The sequence below is a fragment of the Nomascus leucogenys genome, chromosome 2, assembly GCF_006542625.1.
Source record: "Nomascus leucogenys isolate Asia chromosome 2, Asia_NLE_v1, whole genome shotgun sequence".
NCBI classification, from domain to species: Eukaryota; Metazoa; Chordata; class Mammalia; order Primates; family Hylobatidae; genus Nomascus; species Nomascus leucogenys.
The window spans coordinates 49,308,599-49,322,035 of NC_044382.1; the positions used below are offsets into that span (position 1 = coordinate 49,308,599).

Here is a 13,437-nt window from a genome sequence, read left to right on the forward strand (position 1 = left end):
TGCCCTTCTTTTTCATCCCCAGTGCAGTCCAGCCAAGAAATAAAGGCAACTCGGAATCCCAACAGCTGGAAGTGCTGTGGTTCCATATATGTCAATTGTCTGGAAGCCTCTGGGCTGGGAATACTTACTCCTCTGGGAATGAGAGGAACACGAGCAGAGCGGAGCTTTGGAAATCTGTTCCCAGCTAGCCGAACTTGGCGCCCTCTAGGCTTGAAGTCAGGACAGCGGTGGCCTGGACATTTCCAGGGAGTGGCCCAGAGGGTTGGGTCATTGGCCAGATGCTGCTGTGTGCCAGGGTCCGAGCCCTTGCTCAGAAGGGAGAATCATGGCTTTGCATGGGACTCGGGTGTTTAGTCCTCTCCCGTGGGAGAGGAGCACAAGTGGCATCAAATTCCAGCTAGGCAACCAAAGTTGTCCTCATCTGCCAGACCTGCTCAAACTTTATAGATATGAACACCAGAGATTATCCCAACCCCCCCAAAAACATGTTGGCTTTCTCCCCATTCATTTCAGGATGGCCTTGTGCAAGGGACTCCCACTGTTAGTTTAAACACTTCTTTCTATGCATTCAATACAGGGATTCATTCATTTGGTCAAGTCCAGCCACAGTAAAGTAGAAGTGTTAACTTATCTGCTACATGAGCATTCACCCAAATGAGCAGCTTACTTGCTACCAAACCAACTATTAAAACCTTTTGCTTATAGCGCCAAGATACAGCATTGCAGGCAATAAGCCAGGAGAACATGTCCTGACCTTTAAAAGCTTAGGGTTCCCTGGAGACCCCAGTGATATATCTCAGCAAGGAGAAGACTTATCCTGGCTGAGTCCTCAACCCTGGGTATGGCCAAAGACAAGAAAATATGGTTTCGTTTGGTCTGGGGACAGCCATGCCTTGGATACATGGTAAGAAATCTTGACTCCTGGGACATGCTTGCATCTTTCCTTTTAAGAACTGTCTTCATGCCCCAGTTATAATGGCTTTTATCCAGAAGACAGACAATAACAAATGCTGGCAAGGATGTGGAGAAAGGGAAACATTGTATACCACTGGTGGGAATGTAAATTAGTACAACCACTATGGAGAACAGTTTGAACGTTCTTCAAAACACTAAAAATAGAGCTACCATATGGTCCAGCAATCCCACTGCTGGGTATAATCCCCAAAGAAGGGAAATCAGTATATCAAAGAAATATCTGCACTCTCATGTTTATTGCAGCACTGTGCACAACAGCCAAGATTTGGAAGTGACCTAAGGGTCCATGATGAATGGATAAAGAAAATGTGGTACATAACACAATGGAGTACTATTCAACCATAAAAAGAATGAGATCCTATAATTTCCAACAACATAGATGGAACTGGAGGACATTACATTAAGTGAAATAAGCCAGGAACGGAAAGACAAACTTCACATGTTCTCACTTACTTGTGGGAGCTAAAAAGGAACAACAATTGAACTCATGGAGATAGAGAAAGAGAGTAGGTTGATGGTTACCAGAGGCTGGGAAGGGTAGTGGACGGCGCAGGGGAGTGGGTGCAGGTGGGAAGTGGGGATGGTTAATGGCTACAAAAATGATGTAGTTAGATAGAATAAATAAGATCTAGTGTTTGACGGCACCGTAAGGTGACTAAAGTCAACAATGATTTATTGTACACTTAAAAATAACTGCAAGAGGCCAGGCATGGTGGCTCACACCTGTAATCTCAGCACTTTGGGAGGCCCAGGTGGGTGGATCACTTGAGGTCAGGAGTTTGAGACCAGTCTGACCAACATGGTGAAACCCCATCTCTACTAAAAATACAAAAATTAGCTGGGCATGGTAGCAGCTGCCTGTAATGCCAGCTACTCAGGAGGCTGAGGCAGGAGAATCACTTGAATCTGGGAGGCAGAGGCTGCAGTGAGCCGAGATCGCGCCATTGAACTCCAGCCTGGGCAACAAAGAGAGACTCTGTCTCAAAACAAAACAAAACGAGAGTATGATTGAATTGTTTGTAATACAAAGAAAGGCTAAATGCATGAGGTGATGGGTACCCCATTTACCCTGATGTGGTTATTATGCATTGTATGCCTGTATAAAAGTGTCTTATGTATCCCAAAAATATATATATACCTACTATGTACCCACAATTAAAAAAAAAAAAAAGTCTTCCATTTGTAGCCACAGCCCAGATGAGTGTTGTCCCATCTCCTGCTCTTGGACCAGTGTGATCTGAAAGGATAATATCCAGTAGACGGAGGAAGGACCCAACAAGAGAGGCTGCATCCTCTGACGATACTAATGGTATTCCTAAGAATGAAGAATCACAGCGTTTACTCCCTACCGAGTATAAAACATGTGTGCTACACACACAAGCATGATTCCATCTCCTTCCCATAACAACCCATGGGTGATGGGAAACTAAAGCACACAGAGTTGAAGTGACTTGCCCAGGTTCACAGTGGCAGGCCCAGAACTACAGCCCAGCACCGAATAATCAAAATGCCAGGCTGTAAATATCCAGTTGTCATCCCACCGACATAGCACAGAGCTCTGATACGTAAGATGGATACGGGTTGCTCTCCTAGAGCTGCCGATGGCATTGAGCACTTCTGAATATGTCACGGATGGCCACCAACTGGACAGCTTTCATGCTGCTGGAATTTTAAAGACAGGGCCCTGTGATAGAGAATCCGAAGAGACTGGGAATAACCACGAGCTAGAGTTGACTTCAGAAATGCTGATGTGAATTTCCGTCTTTAGAATCTCAGTCCTTGGCCAAAAATGTCCTCAATTTTTTGACTTCTTCTATAGTGGGATTTAAAGAGGTTAGCAATTAAATTTAATGGGAGGTTGGTGCATTATTGTTAAAATTTCATCAGAAATTGGCACCTGCCCTTTGAAATATGTACATAAACTATTCCCTGAAGTATGATTTTTCGAGAGTGTTGTTGAACAAAAATCTTTATCTGTGGGAATACCTTTCTGAAATTTTAATGGCCATCAAATGGGAATATATGATTCTCTCCACAAAAATTCCATTTATACTTCTTTATTTTTTTTCAGGATCACATTAAGTGAAATATGACCATATACATACAGCAAAGATGTCATGGGTAGGACCCATAAGTGTATCTGTATGCCTGTGAGGGTATTGGGGTATGTGTATAAGTTTACCTTGTTTTAAAATTTTAAAATTAACTATCAGCATATAAAATCCAGGAGATAGTACATAAAAATTCAGATCGATGGCTTCTCTTAAAAACATGAAATATTTTGAACCCTGGGTGGACATGTGACTGAAGCTTAGTTCAAGCTGGTCCTTTTTATGGGACATGTACCCTGCAGGTTACTGCCATGCCCAGCATCCTCACTCCCATTCTGTTTCATGAATTTCCATGGCCTGCCTGCCCCCTTAGACATTTGAGTTTGTGACCTCCAGTCTACATGATAGCAGGTGCCTCCATGTGTTGAAATAAGTCTTTCTTGGTTTCTTTGTTGATATATTTAGTTTCTACTTGGGCTAAAACTTAAGGAAGAGCAATTAAAGACCTCTAAGACAGATAGGTAGTCTTCCAAAGACTTTCCAATAAAAATAAATATCAGCCAGGATCTATGGCTTATGTCTATAATCCCAGCACATGGGAGAGGGAGGCAGGTGGATCACTTGAGCCCAGGAGTTTGAGACCAGCCTGGGTAATATGACGAAACCCAGCCTCTACAAAAAATGCAAAAATTAGCCGGGCATAGTGGTGCACACCTGTAGTCCCAGCTACCTCAGGAGGCTAAGAAGGGAGGATCATCTGAGCCTGGGAGGTCAAGGCTACAGTGAGCCATAATCACGCCACTGCACTCTACCCTGGGCAACAGTGAAAGACTGTTTCAAAAAAAAAAAAAAAAGTAAATGTCAGAGGATGTGTTTGTCCCCTGAAGTCCCTGCACCAGTGCATACTGTAGCCATTCCACCTGAATTGCCATGGCAGACCAGACGGACTCCCTTGCTCAGTTTGTCATGGCCATGTTCCTTGTGCTTACCTCATTCTTGCTTACAGTAGACAACTCCCTCCCCTCCCCTTCCTTTCCCTCCATCATCCACCTTACTCTCTTCCATCCCGGCCTCGTACTTTGCCTCAGGGCAAGGTCTGTAGTGTTAAGACTGCCGATGGCCTGAGAGAAGAGGCCGATGAACCCCTGGGGCTGCTATTAGTATCGGACTTTAGACACATTACAAGTTAAATAGGCTTTTGTGGGCTGGCGGGAGACACAACCACCACGCGTGATACTGTTTCTAGGGGAATATTTCACCCAGGTTCCGAACGACAGACTTAAAATGAACTTCTGCAACATCATAGCCTATTAGTACATTTGATTCTTCCAAATTCTAGAAAATAATTGGGCTTTCTTATTTGCGACATGTTTTCTTAGGGCAAGATCTGTGTCTGTCTCTCTGTGCTACACTATTGAAGAGCAATAATACAGATGCATTTATGGATCTTAACAGGAGTGCTCAACTCACCAACTATCAGCTGAGGGCCCACTGTGTGCAAAGTACTGGGGGAAAAAAGTATAGAATGCTGCCTTGCAGGAGTTCACAATACAGTGTGCGTGTTGGGCAGGAAGGTGGAAATGGGGCAAATAGATGGATTACTGGTGATTTTGAGTGATATCAGAGAAGGCCACAGAGATTCAGAAAATAGCAGGACTAGAGACATTCTTAGGAAGAAGATGGTTTGGAATGAAAGTGAAAAAATAGGTAATAGTTCAAGAGGCCCTTGCCATCAATGACGTGGGATTCCCCAGGCATTCCAGACAGAAAACAGAGCAAAGAACAGCACAGGAGTGAGAAAGTTCAAGGAAACTTGGGAAACAGAGGGGAGGCTGGTTTGGGTGAAATGTGACCTGTACATAAGGGAGTGAAGGAGGATGAGGCTGGAAGAGTGAGTTGGGACTGTGTTGGAGAGGGCTCTGGGCACCTTGCGGAAGGACTGCCATGTAATTGACCCCGAGCCATAGCAGGCCTGCGTGTGGACAGATTGGAGGGCAGTGAGACCAGATGTGGAAACAGCACTTAGAAGCTCCTGAAATTAGCAAAAGGCAATGAGTAGCTCTATGCTGGGGGCTGGGGTGGAGGAGAGAGGCAATCAAAGTGAGAACATTGTGGTTTTGGGGAAATCTCAAGAACTCTCCCAGATCTTGGTGCTGATAATGTCATTTATCTAACAATATTATTCTGATATAGTCACTAAACCATCCATCCATCTATCCATCCACTGAACAAGTATTTGTGTACCTAGGGGCATTGTTCACATTATGCATTCGATTTGGAAATTTTTCTACATGTATGTAATGAGTTCAAGGTCAAAGACCGGAGAAACCAAATGTTCTAGGGTGATTTACTCAAGTAAAAGTGCTCTGCATATTATAAACAATGTTTCTCAAATTGTGATCATTGGATTATTAGGATGAAGGATACTTTAAGAAAACGAAGATTCAATATTCAAAGTTTTTATGCCTCCTTTGGTAAATCCCAACACCCATGCAAACGGTCAAAGGCCCTGACAAGTCCTGCAGTTAAAAACAAAAGTAAAGAAAAAAACTGTTTAACCTTTCGCAGTTCACACTTTGACCACAGGACTCTTTTACTGAATAATATCTACTAACCTTCCAAGAAACACATTGTGAAAAATATTGTTACAAAGTAGTATATAAACTTAAGGCATAGACCTTCAAGTGTAGTTACTCCTTTTAGGTTACCTCTAGCTCCAACCATTACCTGAAAGGTAAACGAAAGGGACCATAATTCAGGGTATAATCCACACAGAGATAATTTCTACCTTTTAACCATTTATTGCTGCATCACGGATTATTGATCACCTACTACGTGCCAGGCACTATGTATGGAATTCACAGTACCGCAGTCACTGAGAGATGTTCATCCCTGTCTGTAAAGAACTAAACTTACAGTTTAATCAATAACACCGAATCTTCACTACAAGTTGTGACAAACTGGCCACTCGTTCTCCTACCCTCACTTTCCTTGTGATTCTCCAACTTATATTTACCAAAGCAGTTTTATTACAGTGATATTTCAAAAGTTCTTTATTTAAAAAGGGTAATTAAGAGGTAGGACCCCACTGGGGGAAATGGGAGGCCAAGATGAGAGAATTGCTTGAGCCCAGAAGTTTGAGACCAGCCTGAGCAACATAGGGAGACCCCCATCTCTACAAAAATTTAAAATAATCCACCAGGCATGGGGGCACGTGCCTGTGGGTCCCAGCTGCTTGGGAGGCTGAGGTGGGAAGAACTTGAGCCTGGGAGGTCGAGGCTGCAGTGAGCTGTGACTGTGCCACCGCACTTTAGACTGGGTGACAGAGTGAGAGCCCGTCTCAAACAAAACAAAACAAAATAAAACAAGAGGCTGGATCCCAAACCAGTACATTCCTCTATTAGCCAGCAGATGTGAGAACAGACTAGCTAGGAAAGGAGTTTCACAAGAACTGGCTCAAATAACCCCAGCTGGGGACAAATTTTGATTTTCCTCATCTCTGGATTCTTCTCTCTTTAACAAAGACCACTACCCATGATCAATTCCTGGGTGTCTAGCCCAATCCAGCACTCACAGTTCACTCCTGGGAGCCAAACTTCCCTTTTATAGTTCCAAATGTTTCTCTCTCAGTTTATTTTTTTTAAATAATGACCGATGTTCTAAAATCAGCTAGCAAGATAGGCAAAATAATCGGTAATTTCTAATTGTATATTTAAAATATCAATACAAAGTGGCTCTGGACTGCAAACCAGAAGAAACACACTTGGCTTATAAGACATCAAGAAAATTTTTAGTCTTGAGGTCTGCATGTTTTGTGAGCTTTATATAGAGGATAAAAGTGAAACTTCAGCTTTTAAGCCATGCTGTTAAAAACTATATTTACATCCAGTATAATTCTGCAACCATTAAGCCTTAAATGGGTATTAAGCCTGATTCAAAGTAATGAAACAGATGGTGGAAACACACACTATGGATTCTTCAATCTGGGGAGAAAAGGGCTGATTCATCTGTTTCAAGGGCCAGGCAAAGATAAAAGGCCTCATCCCAAGTGGAGCTGCTTCCTCCTCAAACCTTAGCATTCCCTCCAACGTATTCCTCCGTGTGAAAAGTATTATTGATGTCAGTATCCCCAGTGCTTGTAAAAGATTCATAGACCATTTCCTCTCCTTCCTGAATTCCCCTGTCTGTCCTGTCACCACCCCATGTTTGTTCATCTCACTGTTGGGCAGTTTGGTGACGCCAGCTGCAGATTCCATCACAACCCAGCTGCCTGTCATAGGATCACAGCATTTTAGAGCTGGAAGGGGCTTAGAGATGGCATTCTCAGAAGAGAAAATGGGGCTGGGCACAGTGGCTCATGCCTGTAATCCCAGCACTTTGGGAGGCCAAGGTGGGTGGATCACCTGAGGTCAGGAGTTCAAGACTAGCCTGGCCAACATGGTGAAACCCCATCTCTACTAAAAATACAAAAATTAGCTGGGTGAGGTGATGGGCACCTGTAATCCCAGCTACTCGGGAGGCTGAGGCAGGAGAATCGCTTGAACCCGGGAGGTGGAGGTTGCGGTGAGCCGAGAGATCGTGCCATCGCACTCCAGCCTGGGCAACAAGAGCGAGACTCCATCTCAAAACAAAAAAAAAAAAAAAAAAGAGAGAAAACAGAAGCTCAAAGGACAGTGACTTGTTCGAAGTCACACAGTGAGCACAGACTGGGATCACTGTAGGCACTTTTATTCCTTTGCTTGTCTTTTTTCTCCTCTTTTCCACTTCTGAAAATATTTACAGAATCCTGTATAGGAACCAGGGTGGGAGATTAGGAGAAATTCTACAAGGTGAGAATAAAAATGTTGTGGACAGTCAGCCCAAAGTTTGCGGGAGTGCTGATGAATAAATGTAGATGGAATGGAAGGATGAAAAACCAGTATTGGACTCATTCATTAAGAAAATTAATTTCTAACTTTAGGGAGAACATGGAAAAGTCCCTGTGAGGATACCACAGTCATAAATGTCATAGGCAAGACCGGTGCTGCCAGGGGTACTCAATTTAGCAGACGAAAGTTGAGAAGTAGGATATTATCATCTCAACGTATCTCCCAAAATATACTTAACAGTTACAAAGGGAAAAATAGTAAATTTATGGCATGAAAACCTGGCAGATACCACCTTACCCAAGTGACCAAAGGCACTATCAGATATAAGCCACACTGGCCTCACGCACCCTCCATATAACACCCTGAGAAGGGCATGTCACCTCTGTTATTCCTGCCCAAAACACACGAATGTCTTCAATCAAATCATGAGAACCTTCAGATGTATTCTATCCAGTCGTGGAACAATACTTTTCAAAAGTGTCCAGGTATGAAAAACAAGCGAAGACTGAGAGGCTGTCATAGATTAAGGGAGAAAAAGGAAACATAGCTAAAAGCTGTTCTACATTTAGGATTGTGGATAGGATCCAAGAAAGAGGACGTGAGTGAAAACACTGGTGAAATCCAAATATAATCTGTGCTTTGGTATTAGTATTGTACCCATTAATTAAGAAAAGCAATTTCTTTTTCTTTTCTTTATTTTTTTTTGGAGACGGGGTCTTGCTATGTTGCCCAGTTTGTCTTCAAACTCCTGGGCTCAAGTGATCCTCCTGCCTCAGCCTCCTGAGTACCTGGGATTCCATGTATGCACCACCATGCCCAGCTGATTTCTTAATTTTGATAGCTGCACCACAGTTATCTAGGGTTGTTATCATTGGGGAAGTTGGGTGAGGAATACACAGAAACTCTCTGAACAATTTTTGCAAATTTTTTGTTGTCTAAAATAATATCAAAATAATTTTTTAAAAAGGAAAAAGAGGCCGGGTGCGGTGGCTCACGCCTGTAATCCCAGCACTTTGGGAGGCTGAGGCAGGTGGATCATGAGGTTGGGAGATCGAGACCATCCTGGCTAACACGGTGAAACCCCGTCTCTAAAAAAATATGTATATAAAAAAAAATTAGCCAGGCATGGTGGCAGGCGCCTGTAGTCCCAGCTCCTCGGGAGGCTGAGGCAGGAGAATGGTGTGAACCCAGGAGGCGGAGCTTGCAGTGAGCTGAGATTGTGCCACTGCACTCCAGCCTGGGCAACGGAGCGAGACTCCATCTTGGAAAAAAAAAGGAAAAAGAAAAGGCTGTGGTATGCAAGGAAAGACAGTAGGTCATGGGATGGAGCTGTAAAGCACAGCAGCTGACCATTCCTTCTAGAACCTTCTAAATCCTAAAAGATGGACAGAGGCCACTGGGAATTCACCATTTCCCTTTTGGGTTAATCAGAACTTGTACATTATTATAGCCATAACATTCACAAGTTAGATAAACTTCTGAGAATAAGCCCCAGGGCATGGAAGGGATTAAGGAAGAGTCCGATTTCCTCATCAGCTGCAGCTGGTAGACGGTGGTACCAGGACTGCTGTTGAGTGACTTTGGGGCAGCCACCCTACAGGCTCAACTCCCAGAAGCTACCTGGCCCGATCACCTGGAATGGGGAGTCCCACTGTCACGGGAAAGGATGAGAAGTGGGTACCCAGGGAAGGAGTGGTAGGGGGAAGAGGACATCTTTGTTCAGGCTGTGTTTGTTCTACATGGTGTGTACATGTTTCTGACAATGAAATGTGTTCTTGGAAATGTCCCCTTCATTTATAGATGTATCACTGCAGAATATGTGTGAGAAAAAGAAAGAGACATGTCAGAATCCCACAGAAAACAGCTTAGCCCTGCTTTCCATTATATATACAAAGCGTTGTGTACGTTAGTGATACATGTGCAGAAGGGGTGGGAATGTGGCTTTGTTGGTACTTCCAAATGTAAAACAGGTCTCCCATCCCCTCTGTTTGGTTGTCGCTGTTTCCTTACAGAATGAAAACACTGGCATTGGAGGCACTGTTGCCAGAAACTTGCTTGGCAAAACATTTACATTCCTTTGTGTGTGTGTGTATACATACATACATATATATATATATATATATATATATATATATAAACTTCTTCCAATGGGTACTTTTCCACGTCCTCCCTGATTTCTGTGGTAATAATGACCACATTTGGCTCCAAACCTGGGGATGTGGTAGAGAAAGCCACCTCCCGATTCCAGATCCTGAAACCTCGTGGAAGATTCACATGGATGTCAAACTGACGTTACCGATTTAAGGGATTTAAACACTCAGCTCTAGAGTAAACAAAATCCAGTGGCAACGTTTTGGACAACTTCAGCGACGTTTGACAACACAACCCAGATGTTGGGGAGTGCAAACCTTGTAAATGTAGGCTTTCCACTGTGTTCTGTACCAGCAAGATGTTGAGTGGGATAGACCGGCTAATGAAGGAAACAAGCACTGATAATTATTGAGTGACTTTTATGGGGCAGATAGTATGCTAAGTGCTCCACAGACACTGTCTCACTCACCATTTGCAATGAGGTAGCTATTATTTATTGATATGGACATGAGGCTCAGAAATATGCAATTTGCCTCACTTGGCAAGTGACAACATCAGTATTTGACTCTTGTGAGTGTGACTTTAAAACCTTTGCTGTTTCCAGAAGTCAACACTGACTGTATGTAACATTCCTTTGCTTAAAACCTCCGAGTTTATCTCATTGCCACTAGATCAGTGAATGTCTTAGCTCAGACTTTGATGCCTTGGTGGTCGCCCCTGCTGCCACACAGAACTAAAACTATTTACCTAAGGCTGGGGCTCTCTTAAAAATGTGGTTCCCTTAGTCTTCCCACCTTTGCTAGCATTTAGTATATGCCATGTGATTTTTTTTCTTTTTTGAGATGGGGTCTCACTGTGTTGCCCAGGATGGACTTGAACTGCTGAGCTCAAACCATCCTCCCACCCGCCTCAGCCTCCCAAATAGCTGGGATCATAGGTGAACCCCTCCATGCCCAGCTTTGGCTATGTGATTTCTTCATTCACAAGTCTGCCTGGAACTCCTTGTCCATGAGGGTGTTGATACTTTTTGAATCTAATGACACTATGTGCTTAGTGGTTAATACCTGCTTCTTGCCAAATGAATGAATGAGAATTAACAGACATATATATATATATATATTTTTTTTTTTCTTTTTTCCTGGAGACAGGGTGTTGCTCTGTCACCCAGGCTGGAGTCCAGAGGCATGATCACAGATCACTGAAGCCTCGACCTCCTGAGCTCAAGTAGTCTTCCCACCTCAGTCTCCCAAGTACCTGGGACTAAAGGCACGTACCACTACTCCTGGCTAATTTTTTGTACTTTTTGTAGGGACAGGGTTTCACTATGTGGTCCAGGCTTGTTTCAAACTCCTGGGCTCAAGCCATCTGCCTGCCTCAATTTCCTAAAGTGCTGACACTACAGGCATGAGCCACTGTGCCCAGCCAGGAAATGTTTCAAATACTTGAGGTAATAAATATTTTTAAATTTTATATCAGATTCTATGTAAGCACCATGAATGTTACAACTCATTGTGAATAATTTACTAAAGCAGAATTCCTAAAGATTCATATTAGACAGTATTTAACGGTTTTATTTTAGTGGTTCTGAGCCAGGGTTATTTTGACACCCCCGCCCAGGGGACATCTGGCAATGTCTTGAGACATTTGGGTTATCACCACTGCAGGGAAGGCGGTGTCACTGGCATTATCGGGTAGACGCCAGGGATGCTGCTAAGCATCCTACAATGCCCTAGAAACTCCCTCCAATGCCAGTCCTACCAAACAAAGCCCATATTGCCAAGATTGAATAACCCTGCTTTGTTTGATTTAATGGCATGGCATATACTTGAAGGCAGTCAAACTACGGTTCATTTGTGTTTTTTTTGTTTTAATTCAGATTTTTGATTAACTAAGCTGGCTGGCGTTGCCTCAGTTTGTCTAAATTACCAAGGACCGCTGGAATTTTCCTGGGAATATGTTTCGGGAAAGGTCAGAAACACTTCAGTCGTCTTCACGCTTCCACTCAGTAGCAATGTTTTTGCACATTCATTGACTATCAACTGGTTGTCTATGACTCAATTACATAATGAATCCAGCCCATGAATTATTTACTCAGATTTAATTCCAGCAACTGTTATCTTTGTATTTTTTTCCCCTCTGCCAGCTAATCTGGCTCATTTCATTGGAATTTTGGTCATGCCCATTCTCCTTCTGCACTAAATTATCTCCATAACGTAGTATAAACAGAACAAGCTTGTGTGTGATATGCTTAACTGTTAATTTACCTAATTAAACTAATTCAATTAAATCATTTACATCTTTTTGGTAACATGCCAGTTGATACCACAGCAGAAGTGGGATGTTTCAGAAGATGATTGTTCAGCAAATGAATGGAAAAAAAAATAAAAGGAAAACAAAATGAGACAACCGTCCAAATCTCTTGGCTTGAAAATTAAATGATACTGAAAAAATGCAGCTTTCACGGGGTACTGTGATTAGATATTTTTCTTAAATCAATTTTCTCTAGAAATTGGTATTTTAACAGAGTGATCACAATTTATTGTACAAAATATTTTAAACACTGTTTGTACATTCACATATTTGGTATGTTTAAGTAATGTGTACTTGTTCCCACATTAAGGTGTGATTTGTGAAATGTTTTGTGATGCTAGCAAGACGTGAACTGAGCAGATTCTTTTGAATGAATTTGCAAAACAATTTTGCTAAATTACATAAATATCTTTAGGATACCTCCATATTTCATTTACAGTCATCATCTAAACATCTATGCCATAGTGATAAAGGTACAAAATGTCCAACATTTTATGCCAGTAAAAATCAACAGAAAAAAAGACAAAAAATTCTAGGCAGGACAACCTAAATAAACTGTCATCTCTGTGGATCTCCATAAACCTCTGGTATCACTTGACTGATACAGAATCTGCACTTGTGGTGGAACCTAGGTTTGTTGATGGATGGGCCACCCAAGTTTCATCTCTCCAGGGCTTCTGTCTGGGTGTGGGACGGGTTTGTTGGTCAGGATTTGGTTTTATCTTCAGGAGCACACATGCCCAGGGCAAAACTTGAGGCAAAGCCCTGCCTTGACTTATAATGAGGGAATAAAGCCCTAGATTTCATAGAACTTCAGAAAAGCTTACATGAAACCCACCTAGATTCCTCCATCTGAGCAACCTCCTGATGTTTCCCGGTAAGGCCTACAAGATTCCAAGACAAATCACAACATACAATAAGACTTGGCACCTGCTTGGAGCTTCCTCATCCAAAAGGTACATTTCCTCTACCACGCTTCAGGGGCAAACAGGCAGCACAGTTTATCTTCTGGATGTTCTTGCTTTCTACCTATTTCTACTTTAAATCCAAGCATTTTTTCTTTTCTTCTCCCATTTGAGAAGCCAAAGAAGATAATTTGTGGAAATAAAACAGGATGTTTTCAGAAGATTTTTTTTTTTTCT

General features: G+C 42.6%; 1 long non-coding RNA gene across 1 annotated transcript in view; it reads left to right on the plus strand.

The window, feature by feature from the left end:
- LOC100606429 overlaps window positions 1–12,597 on the plus strand; it is a 33,993-nt gene extending 21,396 nt beyond the window's left edge. The window contains exons 2-3 of the long non-coding RNA XR_121523.2: window positions 11,295–11,432; window positions 11,862–12,597. This is a non-coding gene — a long non-coding RNA (uncharacterized LOC100606429). The remainder of the gene's footprint in view (window positions 1–11,294; window positions 11,433–11,861) is intronic.
- Window positions 12,598–13,437: the final 840 nt, after the last annotated feature.